The following is an 18823-nucleotide window of genomic DNA, read 5'->3' on the forward strand; positions in this document are numbered from 1 at the left end:
AGAGAGAGCTAAGAAGAGCCAGGAGGGGACATGAGAAGTCTTTGGCAGGTAGGATCAAGGATAACCCTAAAGCTTTCTGTAGATATGTCAGGAATAAACGAATGATGAGGGTAAGAGTAGGGCCAGTCAAGGACAGTGGGAAGTTGTGCTTTGAGTCCGAGGAGATAGGAGAGGTGCTAAATGAATATTCTTCATCAGTATTCACACAGGAAAAAGACAATGTTGTCGAGGAGAATACTGAAATTCAGGCTACTAGACTAGAAGGGCTTGAGGTTCATAAGGAGGAGGTGTTAGCAATTCTGGAAAGTGTGAAAATAGATAAGTCCCCTGGGCCAGATGGGATTTATCCTAGGATTCTCTGGGAAGCTAGGGAGGAGATTGCTGAGCCTTTGGCTTTGATCTTTAAGTCATCTTTGTCGTCAGGAATCGTGCCAGAATACTGGAGGATAGCAAATGTTGTCCCCTTACTTCTGTTGTGGGCAAAATCTTGGAAAGGTTTATAAGAGATAGGATGTATAATCACCTGGAAAGGAATAATTTGGTTAGAGATAGTCAATGCGGTTTTGTGAAGGGTAGGTCATGCCTCACAAACTTTATTGAGTTCTTTGAGAAGGTGACCAAACAGGTGGATGAGGGTAAAGCAGTTGATGTGGTGTCTATGGATTTCAGTAAAGCGTTTGATAAGGTTCCCCACGGTAGGCTACTGCAGAAAATACGGAGGCATGGGATTCAGCGTGATTTAGAAGTTATGATCAGAAATTGGCTAGCTGGAAGAAGACAAAGGGTTGATGGGAAATGTTCAGACTGGAGTCCAGTTACTAGTGGTGTACCACAAGAATCTGGTTTGGGGCCACTGCTGTTTGTCACTTTTATAAATGACCTGGAGGAGGGCGTAGAAGGATGGGTGAGTAAATTTGCAGATGACACTAAAGTCGGTGGAGTTGTGGACAGTGCGGAAGGATGTTACAAGTTACAGAGGGACATAGATAAGCTGCAGCGCTGGGCTGAGAGGTGGCAAATGGAGTTTAGTGCAGCAAAATGTGAGGTGATTCATTTTGGAAGGAATAACAGGAAGACAGAGTACTGGGCAAATGGTAAGATTCTTGGCAGTGTGGATGAGCAGAGAGATCTCGGTGCCCATGTACATAGATCCCTGAAAGTTGCCACCCAGGTTGAGAGGGTTGTTCTGAAGGCGTACGGTGTGTTAGCTTTTATTGGTAGAGGGATTGAGTTTCGGAGCCATGAGGTCATGTTGCAGCTGTACAAAACTCTGGTGCGGCCGCATTTGGAGTATTGCGTGCAATTCTGGTCGCCGCATTATAGGAAGGATGTGGAAGCATTGGAAAGGGTGCAGAGGAGATTTACCAGAATGTTGCTTGGTATGGAGGAAGATGTTATGAGGAAAAGCTGAGAGACTTGAGGCTGTTTTCGTTAGAGAGAAGAATGTTAAGAAGTGACTTAATTGAGGCATACAAGATGATCAGAGGATTGGATAGGGTGGACAGTGAGAGCCTTTTTCCTCGGATGGTGATGTCTAGCACGAGGGGACATAGCTTTAAATTGAGGGGAGATAGACATAGGACCGATGTCAGAGGTAGGTTCTTTACTCAGAGAGTAGTAAGGGTGTGGAATGCCCTGCCTGCAACAGTAGTGGACTTGCCAACACTAAGGGCATTCAAATGGTCATTGGATAGACATATGGACGATAAGGGAATAGTGTAGATGGGCTTTAGAGTGGTTTCACAGGTTGGGGCAACATGGAGGGCCGAAGGGCCTGTACTGCGCTGTAATGTTCTATGTTCTATGTTCTAATGCAGAGTAGACCACACTGGGAGCAGTGAATGCAATAGACCAGATTGAAGGAAGTACAAGGGAAACACTGCCTCACTTGAAAAGAGTGTTTAGGGCCTGGGATGGTGGGCATGGAGGAGGTAATGGGGCAGGTGTTACACCTTCTGCGATTGCATCGGAAGGAGTCACCCAGACTCGAAATGTCAGCTCCCTTCTCTCTCCACAGACGCGGTCAAACCTGCTGAGATTGCCCAGTATTTTCTGTTTTTATTTAAAATTCCAGCATCCGCAGTAATTTTCTTTTACCGTATTAATGGCACTGCCCCACGTATACCAGCTATCTGGCCTGAGATTAACCAACCTCATTTGCTCCACCATCCTTAGAGTAAACCTTTGTTTAATTTGGGGCAGAATTCAAATGCAGGTCCCAGAGGTGAAGGGAGATTTTGGTAACCAATTGAATCATCCCCCAGGAACGTTGAATGTGAAGATTGGAATATAATAAACCCGTCAGCAATAAAACAGGCAAGGCTGTTGCCCACTGGGGAGATTCTCCAGAAAGAGACCTGCTGATTCTATAAATGGAGGGTAGTAGGTTTGTTCGCAGTATAAGGCAGTGAGTTAAAACCAGCCATCAGCTTGTAATTAACTTTAATACAATACTGACATGTCCTTTGAAATAACATGGGAAATAATTTTATGACCATTTAATACATGAGTTTCCACTGCGTCTGAGCAGTTATTCTTCACACAACTTGGCTTCAGATTTTCCCTTTAATTCACTCATTAACCCAATGACTCATTAACCTTACATAACTTACGACATCTTGTTTTACAAGGCAAAAAATAATTTTCCATCTTTTCGCATTAGTTTGCAATTCTCTCTCGCTGGCTGTGCTCAGAGTTAACAGATCACACAGACGGAACAGGGAAGGGGCAGAATGTCTCCTGGTAAATGGGGCTCGTAATTGCCAAATTGGTTGCCGCTGTGTTGATCGGTGCAAACACAAGCTGGTGTTGAACTGAGCCTGGCTCCAGGTAACTCCTTCCCGTTCGAGCGGAATTAATAACCCCAGCTGGAAGAGTGAACAGAATGGTGAGCTCCCCAATCACTGACCACCCCACCTCCCCCCGGCATGGACCATGGGTGTGTGTCCTGCCCCCTCACCCCCTGTAGAAGCTGCCGGCGGAGAGTGCCCGTGTAGGAGAGGGGAATGGCTGCAACACGCCTGATCTGGTTGTTTCAGCCCAGTCACCTTGCCTGATATCCCAACCAGAAACCAGAATCACCCACTCTCATCTTCCTCACTCTTCGTTTGCTTCACCCAGTGTTTAAGTCGCTGTCCTCCATGAGTGTTGGAAAGTGACTGAACCGTGGAGAGAACAGAGACTGATTGTGGCCTCGCCTAATGGTCAGTTCTGCGATCATGATTAGCAAGTGAGGGTGATTTATTTTTGCTCCCTTAGACTTGGCGTACTGAACCCAGGTAGGGCTCACAAATTGATGTTCTCCTGAAGATCGATGCCAGCACAGGTAGGGCATATAGCCCAGTGCATACAGCATTGAAGGCAGCACGGTAGCATTGTGGATAGCACAATTGCTTCACAGCTCCAGGGTCCCAGGTTTGATTCCGGCTTGGGTCACTGTCTGTGCGGAGTCTGCACGTCCTCCCCGTGTGTGCGTGGGTTTCCTCCGGGTGCTCCGGTTTCCTCCCACAGTCCAACGATGTGCAGGTTAGGTGGATTGGCCATGCTAAATTGCCCTTAATGTTGGGTGGGGTTACTGGGTTATGGGGATAAGGTGGAGGTGTTGACCTTGGGTAGGGTGCTCTTTCCAAGAGCCGGTGCAGACTCGATGGGCCGAATGGTAAAGTCTATGATAATCTATGAATTGAGCAACACCTGCCATCTCTCAGGGTTGCCAACTCTCCAGGATTGCCATGGAGTTTCCAGAAATTAAAGATTAATCCCGTGGACGTTGCTGTGAGCAGCACTTGGGAGATAAATAATTACAAAGAACAAAAAACAGTACAGCACAGGAACAGGCCCTTCGGCCCTCCAAGCCTGCGCCGACCATGCTGCCCGTCTAAACTAAAATCTTCTTCACTTCCTGGGTCCGTATCCCTCTATTCCCATCCTATTCATGTATTTGTTAAGATGCCCCTTAAACGTCACTATCGCCCCTGCTTCCACCACCTCCTCCGGCAGCGAGTTCCAGGCACCCACTACCCTCGTGTGTAAAAACAAAAAAACGTCCCTCGCACATCTCCTCTAAACTTTACCCATTACACCTTAAACCTATGCCCCCGAGTAATTGACTCTTCCACCCTGGGAAAAAGCCTCTGACTATCCACTCTGTCCATGCCCCTCATAATTTTGTAGACCTCTATCAGGTCGCCCCTCAACCTCCGTCGTTCCAGTGAGAACAAACCGAGTTTATTCAACCGCTCCTCATAGCTAATGCCCTCCATACCAGGCAACATCCTGGTAAATCTCTTCTGTACCCTGTCCAAAGCCTCCACATCCTTCTGGTAGTGTGGCAACCAGAATTGAACACTATACTCCAAGTGTGGCCTAACTAAGGTTCTATACAGCTGCAACATGACTTGCCAATTCTTATACTCAATGCCCCGGCCAATGAAGGCAAGCATGCCGTATGCCTTCTTGACTACCTTCTCCACCTGTGTTGCCCCTTTCAGTGACCTGTGGACCTCTGCCTGTCAATACTCTAAAGGGTTCTGCTATTTACTGTGTATTTCCCACTCCTTTCAAAATGCATTACCTCACGCGTCCGAATTAAACTCCATCTGCCATCTCTCTGCCCAAGTCTCCAAACGATCTAAATCCTGCTGTATCCTCCGATAGTCCTCATCACTATCCGCAATTCCACCAACCTTTGTGTCGTCCGTAAACTTACTAATCAGACCAGTTACATTTTTGTCGAAATCATTTATATATACTACAAACAGCAAAGGTCCCAGCACTGATCCCTGCGGAACACCACTAGTCACAGCCCTCCAATTAGAAAAGCACCCTTCCATTGCTACTCTCTGCCTTCTATGACCTACCCAGTTCTGTATCCATCTTGCCAGTTTACCTATGATCGCATGTGACTTTATCTTCTGTACCAATCTGCCATGAGAGACCTTGTCAACAGCTTTACTGAAGTCCATGTAGACAACATGCAATGCCCTACCCTCATCGATCATCTTCTCACTCGATCAAGTTAGTGAGACACTACCTCTCCTTCACAAACCGTGCTGGCTCTCGCAATACGTCCATTTGCTTCCAAATGGGAGTAGATCCTGTCTCGAAGAATTCTCTCCAATAATTTTCCTACCACTGAAGTAAGGCTCACCGGCCTGTAGTCCCTGGATTATCCTTGCTACCCTTCTTAAACAAAGGAACAACATTGGCTATTCTTGTGGCATTAAAAATTGTAATATTTTCCCATTTTTTTCTTATTTCTGATTCATTGGAGACAGGGAAAAGGTTGTTTGGTTCGCCGGGCTTTTGGAGGTGGAAGGTCATGTGACGATACGTGTTGGAATATGTTCAGTTTGAGGACTTAGGTTAGATTCGGGGACTCAGCGAGGAACACGCAGGCCGAGGCCGCACTTGGACCCAATTTCTTCACCAAGGAGCTCCGGAAACCTAATCCTCACAAAGTATGGGATAGGCATATTTTCCTTTCCTCTATCATCACTGCTCTGTGGTTGCATCTCATCAACCCTCAATAACCATCAAGTTCAGATCTTGTTCATTCCCAGATGCTTCAAGTTGATCAAATTGGCAAATCTCAGTCAAGGAGACATGGACACATGAAAAACCGCATCCTGAACCTTCCGGGTCACACAATCCAATCAGAGCAGTGACGCAGAAAGATGAGCATAAATAAGTCTGATGGCTGAGTCTTTGAGACATTCAGCCCCAGACCCAGGATTCCGCAGGTTGGGAGACTGAAAGCGCGATCGAACGGCCATGCTATGCCTCAAAAGCAGCTCGCCGCGGTGCAATGCGGCCGGTAGAAGCAGGACTCTGCTCCCGGGATCTATCCGGCTCGCAACATCTCGCAAGGTCCATTGTTGGCGGGATCACCAAATGTGCACATTAGACCGAAACAGCTCTTCTCACTGCAATATGCAATTTCCTGAGGCACCCAAGGCATTAGGATCTGTTCTCTTCGCCTCGGAGACCTCGGGCGAGCACTGGACTCCACACAGTGGGACTAGACAGAACGGCACTCGTGGCGGTCTCCCAGTGGATCGGAGGCCCCAGGTGCTTGCCCTTTGGGCAGGATGGTACCCTTGCAGTGCTGGGTGCCAGCCTGGCATGGCCAAGGTGCCCTGGGGCACTGCTGGGTAACCAAGTTGGCACTGCCAAGCTGGCATTTTTCATGCGGTGGTGATCTGGCCGTGGTTGTCCTGAGGACCCCCTCATAGTATGTTGGGGTTTGGGAGGGTCGGGGGCTCCGCAGATCAGGTAGGCATTTCTAAATGGCATCCCGGCCTCTCCCTACACCGAGGAGTCCTGGCGAGCGGAGCTCCTTGGTGAAGAAATTGGGTCCAAGTGCGGCCTCGGCCTGCGTGTTCCTCGCTGAGTCCCCGAATCTAACCGGAGCGCCGATCGATAGCGTTGTGCTGCTCAGCGCTGCGAGCACCGGGCTACACATGGTGAAATGTGCTGGGGCTTTGTTACCATTTAGTTAAGTCCTGAGTGATAGGCCACTGGGAACTGAGTGATAAAGTCCATGGTAATGATTACTGAAGATTACATTTACAAACAAGATTATTTTTGCACAGATTAAAGCCAAGCAATTAAAATGCGATGATCACCAGTGACTAATACAATTTTCCAAAAGTGGTCAATTTATTTTAGCAGATCATAAATGTCATCAGGAATTTCTCATTCAACCAATTAAACTCATTGGGATTAAAGCAGAATGGATCATGCTGGTAAAGATGTGTCAACATTGGCTCAGAATTTGTGACGACAAAATATTCTGCTGTCTAGAATTCTGCAGTCCATCAGCTATCAAAACCAAACTGAACGAGAGGTCACAGGTCACAGATATAGATTGAAAGGTGGTAGACAGAGAGCTGAGCTGAGGAGGAACCACTTCTCGTAGAGGGTGGTGAATTTGTGGAACTCGCTGCCTCATAGTGCGGTGGAATCCGAATCATTAAATGGCTTCAAGAAGGAGATAGATATATTTCTGATAGAAAACGGGTTAAAGGGATATGGGCAACAAGTGGGGAGGTGGATTTGAGACCAGGAAGAGATCAGCCAGGATCTGCTTGAATTGCGGAGCGGGTTCGAAGGGGCTGAACTGCCATTTCTGCTCCTGATTCCTATGTTCCCATGTGAATACTTCCCAGCATTCATCACACCTTCTTAAAACAAGAATGTTGGGCAGGATTCTCTGACCCCCCGCCGGGTCGGAGAATTAGAACATAGAACATAGAGAATTAGAATTAGAACATAGATCATAGATCATAGAACATTATCTATGATAATCTATGATAAACATAGAACATTTCAGCGCAGTACAGGCCCTTCGGCCCTCGATGTTGCGCCGACCTGTGAAACCACTCTAAAGCCCATCTACACAATTCCCTTATCATCCATATGTCTATCCAATGACCATTTGAATGCCCTTCGTGTTGGCGAGTCCACTACTGTTGCAGGCAGGGCATTCCATGCCCTTACTACTCTCTGAGTAAAGAACCTGGGCGGGATTCTCCACACCCGCGCCGAAGTGGCCGCGCCGGCGTGAACGTCGTCGAGGTTCATGACGGCGCAAAACGGCCCCGATCCCGACCGATTCAGGCCCCGACAATGGGCTAGGATCGGGGCCGCGTCATCTACATGCGCCAGGCCTTGTCGCCGCGTAAAGGTGGCGCCACATAGATGACGCGGCCGGCGCCGCATAACTGGCAACATCCGCGCATGCGCGGTTGCCGTCCTCTCTAAATCCGCCCCGCAAGAAGATGTCAGACGGATCTTGCGGGGCCGCGGAAGGAAGGAGGTCCTCCTCCAGAGAGGACGGCCCGACGATCGGTGGGCACCGATCGCGGGCCACCCCACGTTTGAGGTACCCCCCCGGTGCAGGATCCCCCCTCGCCCCCCCCGCAGGCCCCCCCCCCCCCCCCCAGCGTTCCCGCGCTGTTCCCCACAGCAGCGACCAGGTGTGGACGGCGCCGGGGGGAACCCGCCGTTTTGGCCTGGCCGCTTGGCCCATCCGGGCCTGAGAATAGCGGGGGTGCCGGAGAATCGCCATTTTGGGTGTCTCCAGCGATTCTCCGGCCTGCGGCCTGCGGAACTCGACCGGGCCGTTCCCGCCGCTCGGGGGAATCGCGGGAGGGCGTCGGACCGGCGTCCCGGGAAATTTTGGCGGCCCAGGCGATTCTCCGAACCAGCGCGGGAGTGGAGAATCTCGCCCCCTACCTCTGACATCTGTCCTATATCTATCTCCCCTCAATTTAAAGCTATGTCCCCTCGTGCTAGACATCACCATCCGAGGAAAAAGGCTCTCACTGTCCACCCTATCCAATCCTTGCTGGAGGGAGGCTTGGATCCCGACCCGATGCCGGCTGCCGAATTCTCTGGCACTTTTTTCGGCAGGGGCGGGAATCACGTCGCGCCGGTCGGGGGCTGTTGGCAGTGCCCCCCCCCCCCGCAATTCCCCGGGCCCCGATGGGCCGAGCGGCCGCCCATTTTCGGCCAGTCCCGCTGGCGTAAAATACACAAGGTCCATACCGGCGGGACCTGGCTCTGAGGGCAGCCTGCGGAGTCCTCGGAGGGGGGGGGGGGGTTGCGGGGGGATCCTGCCCCGGGGTGGGGGGGGGGGCACGGTGGTCTGGCCCGCGATCGGGGGGCGGGCCTATGCCGCGGGGGCACTCTTTCCCTCCACGCCAGCCATGGCCGAGCTTCACAGCGGCTGGCGCGGAGAAGAAACCCCCTGCGCATGTGCAGGGATCACGCCAGCGGTTCTGTGCACGCGCCAGAACACGCTGGCACTCCTGCGCATGTGCCAACTCTCGCCAGCCGGCAGAGGCCCTTTGGCAATGCTTGGCGCGCCGCCAACCCCACCGCCGCCGGCCTAGCCCCTGGAAGTGCGGAGGATTCCGCAACTTCCGGGCAGCCCGGCACCGGAGTGGTTCACGCCGATACGGCCGCCCCGCCGGATAGCGGAGAATCCCGGCCGAGATTCTTCAAACGGCTGAAGTTAATAAATTTAATGTCGGGTTGCTCACACACATCTCGATGATCTATTCCAATCTTTGCAGGTTAAAGAGGAGAACAAAGTCAATCAGCTCCTGAACAGTGATTCCTATTGAAAAGTGAGCTGAGGTAGATGCTGAATGAGAGCAGGGTTAGCTGGAATTATCTGAGGATCAGAAATAGGAGGGGAGGGGGAGGGGGTGCAGATCCTCAGCTGTTTCTCTGTTTCACTGTTCACTATGGTTCAATGGCTGATCCACTCCCCTCCCAACTCCACCTTCCCAACCAACCCCATATTCATTGATCTCCTGAAAGTCAGAAATCTGTTGCTTGCGCCCTTGTATATACTCAACGCCCGAGAATCCATAGCTCCCTGAGATGGAGATTTCCAAAGATTCCCATTCCGCTGAGTCAAGACATTTCCTCCACGATCAGTTAGAAATGGTGAAACCCATGATCCTGGTTCCGAAATCTCCAGCCTGGAAAAATAGTCCCTTGCATCGACTCTGTCAAACCCGCTCAGAATCTCACATGTTCAGTGAGGTTGCCTCCCCTTCCTTCAAACACCAGAGACTAATCTCTGTTAATGTGACAACCCTTTCATTCCAAGAATCAATCCACTGAATCTTCATTGCACCTCCTCGAAGACAAGTATATCCTTCCTTAGATACGGAGACCGCTTATGTGCAGCCACAACTATCCACATTCTGATGCACTTTAATAATAATAATCTTTATTATTGTCACAAGTAGGCTTACATTAACACTGCAATGAAGATACTGCGAAAAGCCCCTAGTCGCCACATTCCGGCACCTGTTCAGGCACACAGAGGGAGAATTCAGAATGTCCAAATTACCTAACAGCACGTCTTTCGGGACTTGTGGGAGGAAACCGGAGCCCCCAGAGGAAACCCACGCAGACACGGGGAGGACATGCAGACTCCATGTAGACAGTCACCCACACCCAAGGTCGGTATTGAACCTGGGCCCCTGGCGCTGTGCGGCATCAGCGCTAACCACTGTGTCACCATGCCGCCCTCAGAGATACTGTACCATAGAACATAGAACATTACAGCGCAGTACAGGCCCTTCGGCCCTCAATGTTGCGCCGACCTGTGAAACCACTCTAAAGCCCATCTACACTATTCCCTTATCGTCCATATGTCTATCAAATGACCATTTGAATGCCATTAGTGTTGGCGAGTCCACTACTGTTGCAGGCAGGGCATTCCACGCCCTTACTACTCTCTGAGTAAAGAACCTACCTCTGACATCTGTCTTATATCTATCTCCCCTCAATTTAAAGCTATGTCCCCTCGTGCTAGACATCACCATCCGAGGAAAAAGGCTCTCACTGTCCACCCTATCCAATCCTCTGATCATCTTGTATGCCTCAATTAAGTCACCTCTTAACCTTCTTCTCTCTAACGAAAACAGCCTCAAGTCTCTCAGCTTTTCCTCATAAGATCTTCCCTCTATACCAGGCAACATTCTGGTAAATCGCCTCTGCACCCTTTCCAATGCTTCCACATCCTTCCTATAATGCGGCGACCAGCATTGCACGCAATACTCCAAATGCGGCCGCACCAGAGTTTTGTACAGCTGCAACATGACCTCATGGCTCCGAAACTCAATCCCTCCACCAATAAAAGCTAACACACCGTACGCCTTCTTAACAACCCTCTCAACCTGGGTGGCAACTTTCAGGGATCTATGTACATGGACACCGAGATCTCTCTGCTCATCCACACTGCCAAGATTCTTACCATTAGCCCAGTACTCTGTCTTCCTGTTATTCCTTCCAAAATGAATCACTTCACACTTTCTGCATTAAACTCCATTTGCCACCTCTCAGCCCAGCGCTGCAGCTTATCTATGTCCGTCTGCAACTGTACCAGAGATAGCCTTCCATCTCCTACATCTTTGTGACCACTGAGGGAAAGGTACAAATTATGTATAGTTGAACCGTAGATTAACAATCACTTAGAGCTGGGTTGACTACATCAGTACAGCCAATAGAGGGAAAGTTCTTATCCTAGCCGATTGAGGTGAATCCAAGTACAGGATGAAAGAGGTGAAAGGTCAGAGTCAGCCCCTAACTTAGCCAATCTGTTAGCATGACCCAGAGTAGTCCTCTACCAATGGGTATAGGGAGCGGACCCACTGAAGTCATTTCTATTGTAGGAACTCAACACCTGTTCTTGCCTTCTGACCTATTGCCTGGGGTCTTTACACTGTCCGGAGCGGGCGATCGGCACTAACTCTCCCACTTTCTCTCTTCCAGAAACTTTCAAGTCATGTTGTACAACTGGATTGGACAAACTGACTTCTAATCAAGATTATTGAACAGCCACTCCCCCCCGCCCCCCCCCCCCCCCCTAACCCACCCAATCCTGACGCACCTCCCCTTCTTCGCTCCCCAAATATTCAACTTACTTCATCCCATCTCAGTCTGTTGTGCAATTCTGAAAGGATTTGGACCCTTGACAAACAAGTACCTTGGGCAGAACCATACTTAATTGGATTAGTGCTTTAAACCATTGCAGTGTATGCCTGTATCAACACAAACAAACAATGTCTAAAGGAGATCCTTAACTTTATTTCTTATTCTGGAAATCATCTTTTACATTAAGACATTAATGGACTGGACATAAATGGTAAGTGTGCATTTCTTAATGATAATACATTGTGCAGTGGTTGGATTGGAGAGTCACCTTTTGTTTTCTATTCTTATCAATTTTTAATCAGTTTCCATGAACCCATGAGATGGATGGCGAACCATCCGGTATCGGACCAGTTTGAATAGGTTTGAAGATATTCTCTTCACACATTGTTTCCTCGTCCTAGTACTGCCAGCATAATTTCTCCACTGATACGACAGGATCAGTGTGGTGGCAGATGCCTCCGTCGCTGTGGACACACTTCCAGGAGGGAAAGAAAAAGATGATTCGATGTTAAATTCGACAGGGCTGTTTAGCACAGGGCTAAATCTCTGGCTTTGAAAGCAGACCAAGGCAGGCCAGTAGCACGGTTCGATTCCCGTAACAGCCTCCCCGAACAGGCTCCGGAACGTGGCGACTAGGGGCTTTTCACAGTAACTTCATTTGAAGTCAACTTGTGACAATAAGCGATTTTCATTTTCATTTCAAATGGAATATGATGCAATTTATCCACCCTATTAGGCTCAAAGGGCATTAGTCACCTGCAGAAGCCAAGAAAAACCAGGCCCCAATTTCAAAAAGGTGGGGGACAGGTGAGGAGCAGGATCACTGGCTGTTTTACCATCTCCTCTGTAGATCCGAAATATTCAGGCCGGTGCCTAATTTGTCTGAATGAAATGAGAAGAAAATAAATATTTAACATCCTCTTCTCTCTCCCATTTACCCTCAAAATGAATTCAGTATCAGTGGATAAAATACACTTTTAACTGTGGGGTACAGCCCTCACTTAACTCTGCTCCAACAATCATGTAACAAACGGAGAAGTTCACCACTGGGGTCTGAACCCACACTGATGGTGTGACAGTTATCTTCAATGTGGTGATCACAGTGTAACACAATTGGAAAGTCCCATCCAACTCTCAAAGGACGTGAGCTGACAGGACAACTTTATTCCCCTTTCTGAACAAATTGGCAATAATTTAACAATCACACAAATATTGGCCAAGAAATGGAACAGTGCCACAGAGAGCAAAAGAGGATACACCTGTAGAGAGTGTAGAGGGAGCTTTACTCTGTATCTAACCCCGTGCTGTACCTGTCCTGGGAGTGTTTGATGGGGACTGTGTAGAGGAAGCTTTACTCTGTATCTAACCCCGTGCTGTACCTGTCCTTGGAGATCTCTATACAGGCTCTGCATGACCGACGTCCCTTACCTCACATTTCACTAATTACCAGCACCAATGAAAGATTAAATAAGATAACTTTTCTGCAGGTTTCATTATTTGAAGGAAGAAAGAAGATCAGCCATAATTGCCCTGGTCTTTTACTGATACAAACTCTCTCTTGTTAAGTGTTTATCATGCACAATGTGCATTTTATAGATGCTGTGGGGAATATTTTGTGGGAGATGCATCAATCGAAAATGTTTTATGATGGTCATTTTCAGTTTCACTGCCTTAAAATCAGATGAGTGGAAATCGAAGTTGGAGTTCCGCAAGTTTGAGTTATTGCTGCAGATGGCAGCTCCGGATTGCGAGAGAGTCTCTCGCAACTCATTCACATCAAAATGTTTGACTGACTTATTGGATGTGCACCGTCACCAGGGAACCTCACTAACTCAGTGTCAGCAAGCTGTCACCTTCAATGTGAAACATTGGGAACAACGTCAAATCTAATTAGGAATAATTTTGGTCAGGTGTAAATCCTCACCGAAAACTCCAGGAACCCCTCATGGAATGAGCAGAGAAACCTGGGATTTGGTGGAATTTTGCGGCCGTGAAGGAACGATGATCTTTGGATGGGAGAGGCTTGATGAATTTCTCTAGAATGTTCTGTTTGTCAGGATGGCATCTGTATAATAGCAACACTTCACTGAAAATGCAATCGTTGGGAGGGGGTGGGGGGCGGAGGTAAGATGGAGATATTTTAGAGGCAGTCCCAAATAGACAATGGTGCTAACCTACTTAAAGCATGGGCAAACTAAAGTTTAATCAGAAACCATTGAGAAGGAGATATGAGGAATCTCTCACCAGAGACTCAATTAATACCATCTTGTACTCTGCCTCAGCCAGTGTTCCCATTACAGACCCCGACTACAACATTCCCTTTCCCACTTTCCCAGCCCAGGTGTACTCTCGGAGCGAATAATGATTTTGCCTGAACCCTAGATGTTTGTGCTCCGTGAGGGTGGCTACCCAAATGGATTCATATTAGTGGGAATGGAGATGGGGTGCGTGGCCCATCAAAATGGACTGGGTTTATACCCAGCTCACAAGGTGCAAACGCCAGTGTTTCAAACCTGCCAGTAGCCAGTGTTTCAAACCTGCTAGAAGCCAGTGTCTCAAACCTGCCAGTAGCCAGTGTCTCAAACCTGCCAGATGCCAGTGTTTCAAACCTGCCAGAAGCCAGTGTCTCAAAGCTGCGAGAAGCCAGTGTTTCAAACCTGCCAGTAGCCAGTGTCTCAAACCTGCCAGTAGCCAGTGTTTCAAACCTGCCAGAAGCCAGTGTTTCAAACCTGCCAGTAGCCAGTGTTTCACACCTGCCAGTAGCCAGTGTCTCAAACCTGCCAGATGCCAGTGTTTCAAACCTGCCAGTAGCCAGTGTCTCAAACCTGCCAGATGCCAGTGTTTCAAACCTGCCAGAAGCCAGTGTTTCAAACCTGCCAGTAGCCAGTGTTTCACACCTGCCAGTAGCCAGTGTCTCAAAGCTGCGAGAAGCCAGTGTTTCAAACCTGCCAGTAGCCAGTGTCTCAAACCTGCCAGTAGCCAGTGTTTCAAACCTGCCAGAAGCCAGTGTCTCAAACCTGCCAGTAGCCAGTGTCTCAAACCTGCCAGTAGCCAGTGTCTCAAACCTGCCAGAAGCCAGTGTCTCAAAGCTGCGAGAAGCCAGTGTTTCAAACCTGCCAGTAGCCAGTGTCTCAAAGCTGCCAGTAGCCAGTGTTTCAAACCTGCCAGAAGCCAGTGTCTCAAACCTGCCAGTAGCCAGTGTCTCAAACCTGCCAGTAGCCAGTGTTTCAAACCTGCCAGTAGCCAGTGTTTCACACCTGCCAGTAGCCAGTGTCTCAAACCTGCCAGTAGCCAGTGTTTCAAACCTGCTAGAAGCCAGTGTCTCAAACCTGCCAGTAGCCAGTGTTTCAAACCTGCTAGAAGCCAGTGTCTCAAACCTGCCAGTAGCCAGTGTTTCAAACCTGCCAGAAGCCAGTGTCTCAAACCTGCCAGTAGCCAGTGTCTCAAACCTGCCAGTAGCCAGTGTTTCAAACCTGCTAGAAGCCAGTGTTTCAAACCTGCCAGAAGCCAGTGTCTCAAACCTGCCAGAAGCCAGTGTTTCAAACCTGCCAGTAGCCAGTGTCTCAAACCTGCCAGAAGCCAGTGTCTCAAACCTGCCAGTAGCCAGTGTCTCAAACCTGCGAGAAGCCAGTGTCTCAAACCTGTCAGTAGCCAGTGTCTCAAACCTGCCAGAAGCCAGTGTCTCAAACCTGCCAGTAGCCAGTGTCTCAAACCTGCGAGAAGCCAGTGTCTCACACCTGCCAGTAGCCAGTGTTTCAAACCTGCTAGAAGCCAGTGTCTCAAACCTGCCAGAAGCCAGTGTCTCAAACCTGCCAGTAGCCAGTGTCTCAAACCTGCCGGGAGCCAGTGTTTCAAACCTGCCAGTAGCCAGTGTCTCAAACCTGCCAGTAGCCAGTGTTTCAAACCTGCCAGTAGCCAGTGTCTCAAACCTGCCAGAAGCCAGTGTTTCAAACCTGCCAGTAGCCAGTGTCTCAAACCTGCCAGAAGCCAGTGTTTCAAACCTGCCAGTCGCCAGTGTCTCAAACCTGCCAGAAGCCAGTGTTTCAAACCTGCCAGTAGCCAGTGTCTCAAAACTGCCAGAAGCCAGTGTCTCAAACCTGCCAGTAGCCAGTGTCTCAAACCTGCCAGAAGCCAGTGTCTCAATCCTGCTAGAAGCCAGTGTTTCAAACCTGCTAGAAGCCAGTGTCTCAAACCTGCCAGTAGCCAGTGTCTCAAACCTGTCAGAAGCCAGTGTCTCAAACCTGCCAGAAGCCAGTGTCTCAATCCTGCTAGAAGCCAGTGTTTCAAACCTGCTAGAAGCCAGTGTCTCAAACCTGCCAGTAGCCAGTGTTTCAAACCTGCCAGTAGCCAGTATCTCAAACCTGCCAGTAGCCAGTGTCTCAAACCTGCCAGTAGCCAGTGTTTCAAACCTGCCAGTAGCCAGTGTCTCAAACCTGCCAGTAGCCAGTGTTTCAAACCTGCCAGTAGCCAGTGTCTCAAACCTGCCAGTAGCCAGTGTCTCAAACCTGCCAGTAGCCAGTGTCTCAAACCTGCCAGTAGCCAGTGTCTCAAACCTGCCAGTAGCCAGTGTCTCAAACCTGCCAGTAGCCAGTGTTTCAAACCTGCCAGTAGCCAGTGTCTCAAACCTGCCAGTAGCCAGTGTTTCAAACCTGCTAGAAGCCAGTGTCTCAAACCTGCCAGTAGCCAGTGTCTCAAACCTGCCAGTAGCCAGTGTCTCAAACCTGCCAGAAGCCAGTGTCTCAAACCTGCCAGTAGCCAGTGTCTCAAACCTGCCAGTAGCCAGTGTCTCAAACCTGCCAGTAGCCAGTGTCTCAAACCTGCCAGTAGCCAGTGTCTCAAACCTGCTAGAAGCCAGTGTCTCAAACCTGCTAGAAGCCAGTGTCTCAAACCTGCCAGTAGCCAGTGTCTCAAACCTGCCAGTAGCCAGTGTCTCAAACCTGCCAGTAACCAGTGTCTCAAAGCTGCGAGAAGCCAGTGTTTCAAACCTGCCAGTAGCCAGTGTTTCACACCTGCCAGTAGCCAGTGTCTCAAAGCTGCGAGAAGCCAGTGTTTCAAACCTGCCAGTAGCCAGTGTCTCAAACCTGCCAGTAGCCAGTGTTTCAAACCTGCCAGAAGCCAGTGTCTCAAACCTGCCAGTAGCCAGTGTCTCAATCCTGCCAGTAGCCAGTGTCTCAAACCTGCCAGAAGCCAGTGTCTCAAAGCTGCGAGAAGCCAGTGTTTCAAACCTGCCAGTAGCCAGTGTCTCAAAGCTGCCAGTAGCCAGTGTTTCAAACCTGCCAGAAGCCAGTGTCTCAAACCTGCCAGTAGCCAGTGTCTCAAACCTGCCAGTAGCCAGTGTTTCAAACCTGCCAGTAGCCAGTGTTTCACACCTGCCAGTAGCCAGTGTCTCAAACCTGCCAGTAGCCAGTGTTTCAAACCTGCTAGAAGCCAGTGTCTCAAACCTGCCAGTAGCCAGTGTTTCAAACCTGCCAGTAGCCAGTGTCTCAAATCTGCCAGAAGCCAGTGTCTCAAAGCTGCGAGAAGCCAGTGTTTCAAACCTGCCAGTAGCCAGTGTCTCAAAGCTGCCAGTAGCCAGTGTTTCAAACCTGCCAGAAGCCAGTGTCTCAAACCTGCCAGTAGCCAGTGTCTCAAACCTGCCAGTAGCCAGTGTCTCAAACCTGCCAGAAGCCAGTGTCTCAAAGCTGCGAGAAGCCAGTGTTTCAAACCTGCCAGTAGCCAGTGTCTCAAATCTGCCAGAAGCCAGTGTCTCAAAGCTGCGAGAAGCCAGTGTTTCAAACCTGCCAGTAGCCAGTGTCTCAAAGCTGCCAGTAGCCAGTGTTTCAAACCTGCCAGAAGCCAGTGTCTCAAACCTGCCAGTAGCCAGTGTCTCAAACCTGCCAGTAGCCAGTGTCTCAAACCTGCCAGAAGCCAGTGTCTCAAAGCTGCGAGAAGCCAGTGTTTCAAACCTGCCAGTAGCCAGTGTCTCAAACCTGCCAGTAGCCAGTGTCTCAAACCTGCCAGTAGCCAGTGTTTCAAACCTGCCAGTAGCCAGTGTTTCACATCTGCCAGTAGCCAGTGTCTCAAACCTGCCAGTAGCCAGTGTTTCAAACCTGCTAGAAGCCAGTGTCTCAAACCTGCCAGTAGCCACTGTTTCAAACCTGCCAGTAGCCAGTGTCTCAAATCTGCCAGAAGCCAGTGTCTCAAAGCTGCGAGAAGCCAGTGTTTCAAACCTGCCAGTAGCCAGTGTCTCAAACCTGCCAGTAGCCAGTGTCTCAAACCTGCCAGAAGCCAGTGTCTCAAAGCTGCGAGAAGCCAGTGTTTCAAACCTGCCAGTAGCCAGTGTCTCAAAGCTGCCAGTAGCCAGTGTTTCAAACCTGCCAGAAGCCAGTGTCTCAAACCTGCCAGTAGCCAGTGTCTCAAACCTGCCAGGAGCCAGTGTTTCAAACCTGCCAGTAGCCAGTGTTTCACACCTGCCAGTAGCCAGTGTCTCAAACCTGCCAGTAGCCAGTGTTTCAAACCTGCTAGACGCCAGTGTCTCAAACCTGCCAGTAGCCAGTGTTTCAAACCTGCCAGTAGCCAGTGTCTCAAATCTGCCAGAAGCCAGTGTCTCAAAGCTGCGAGAAGCCAGTGTTTCAAACCTGCCAGTAGCCAGTGTCTCAAAGCTGCCAGTAGCCAGTGTTTCAAACCTGCCAGAAGCCAGTGTCTCAAACCTGCCAGTAGCCAGTGTCTCAAACCTGCCAGTAGCCAGTGTTTCAAACCTGCCAGTAGCCAGTGTTTCACACCTGCCAGTAGCCAGTGTCTCAAACCTGCCAGTAGCCAGTGTTTCAAACCTGCTAGAAGCCAGTGTCTCAAACCTGCCAGTAGCCAGTGTTTCAAACCTGCCAGAAGCCAGTGTCTCCTACCTGCCAGTAGACAGTGTCTCAAACCTGCCAGTAGCCAGTGTTTCAAACCTGCTAGAAGCCAGTGTTTCAAACCTGCCAGAAGCCAGTGTCTCAAACCTGCCAGAAGCCAGTGTCTCAAACCTGCCAGTAGCCAGTGTCTCAAACCTGCGAGAAGCCAGTGTCTCAAACCTGTCAGTAGCCAGTGTCTCAAACCTGCCAGAAGCCAGTGTTTCAAACCTGCCAGTAGCCAGTGTCTCAAACCTGCCAGTAGCCAGTGTTTCAAACCTGCCAGTAGCCAGTGTCTCAAACCTGCCAGAAGCCAGTGTTTCAAACCTGCCAGTAGCCAGTGTCTCAAACCTGCCAGAAGCCAGTGTCTAAAACCTGCCAGTAGCCAGTGTCTCAAACCTGCCAGAAGCCAGTGTCTCAATCCTGCTAGAAGCCAGTGTTTCAAACCTGCTAGAAGCCAGTGTCTCAAACCTGCCAGTAGCCAGTGTCTCAAACCT

General features: G+C 49.7%; 1 protein-coding gene across 5 annotated transcripts in view; it reads left to right on the forward strand.

The window, feature by feature from the left end:
* The window catches only part of LOC140402264 (leucine-rich repeat and fibronectin type III domain-containing protein 1-like protein), a 355497-nt gene that overhangs the window by 275548 nt on the left and 61126 nt on the right, over positions 1-18823 (forward strand). The window contains exon 5 of one of the 5 annotated variants that reach the window (XR_011938108.1): positions 11299-11671. The exons of the other annotated variants lie outside the window; for them this stretch is intronic. The gene's annotated coding sequence lies outside the window, so the exon portion shown is untranslated. The remainder of the gene's footprint in view (positions 1-11298; positions 11672-18823) is intronic. 5 annotated transcript variants of the gene reach the window in all.

This window comes from Scyliorhinus torazame, chromosome 25 (assembly GCF_047496885.1).
Source record: "Scyliorhinus torazame isolate Kashiwa2021f chromosome 25, sScyTor2.1, whole genome shotgun sequence".
NCBI lineage: Eukaryota > Metazoa > Chordata > Chondrichthyes > Carcharhiniformes > Scyliorhinidae > Scyliorhinus > Scyliorhinus torazame.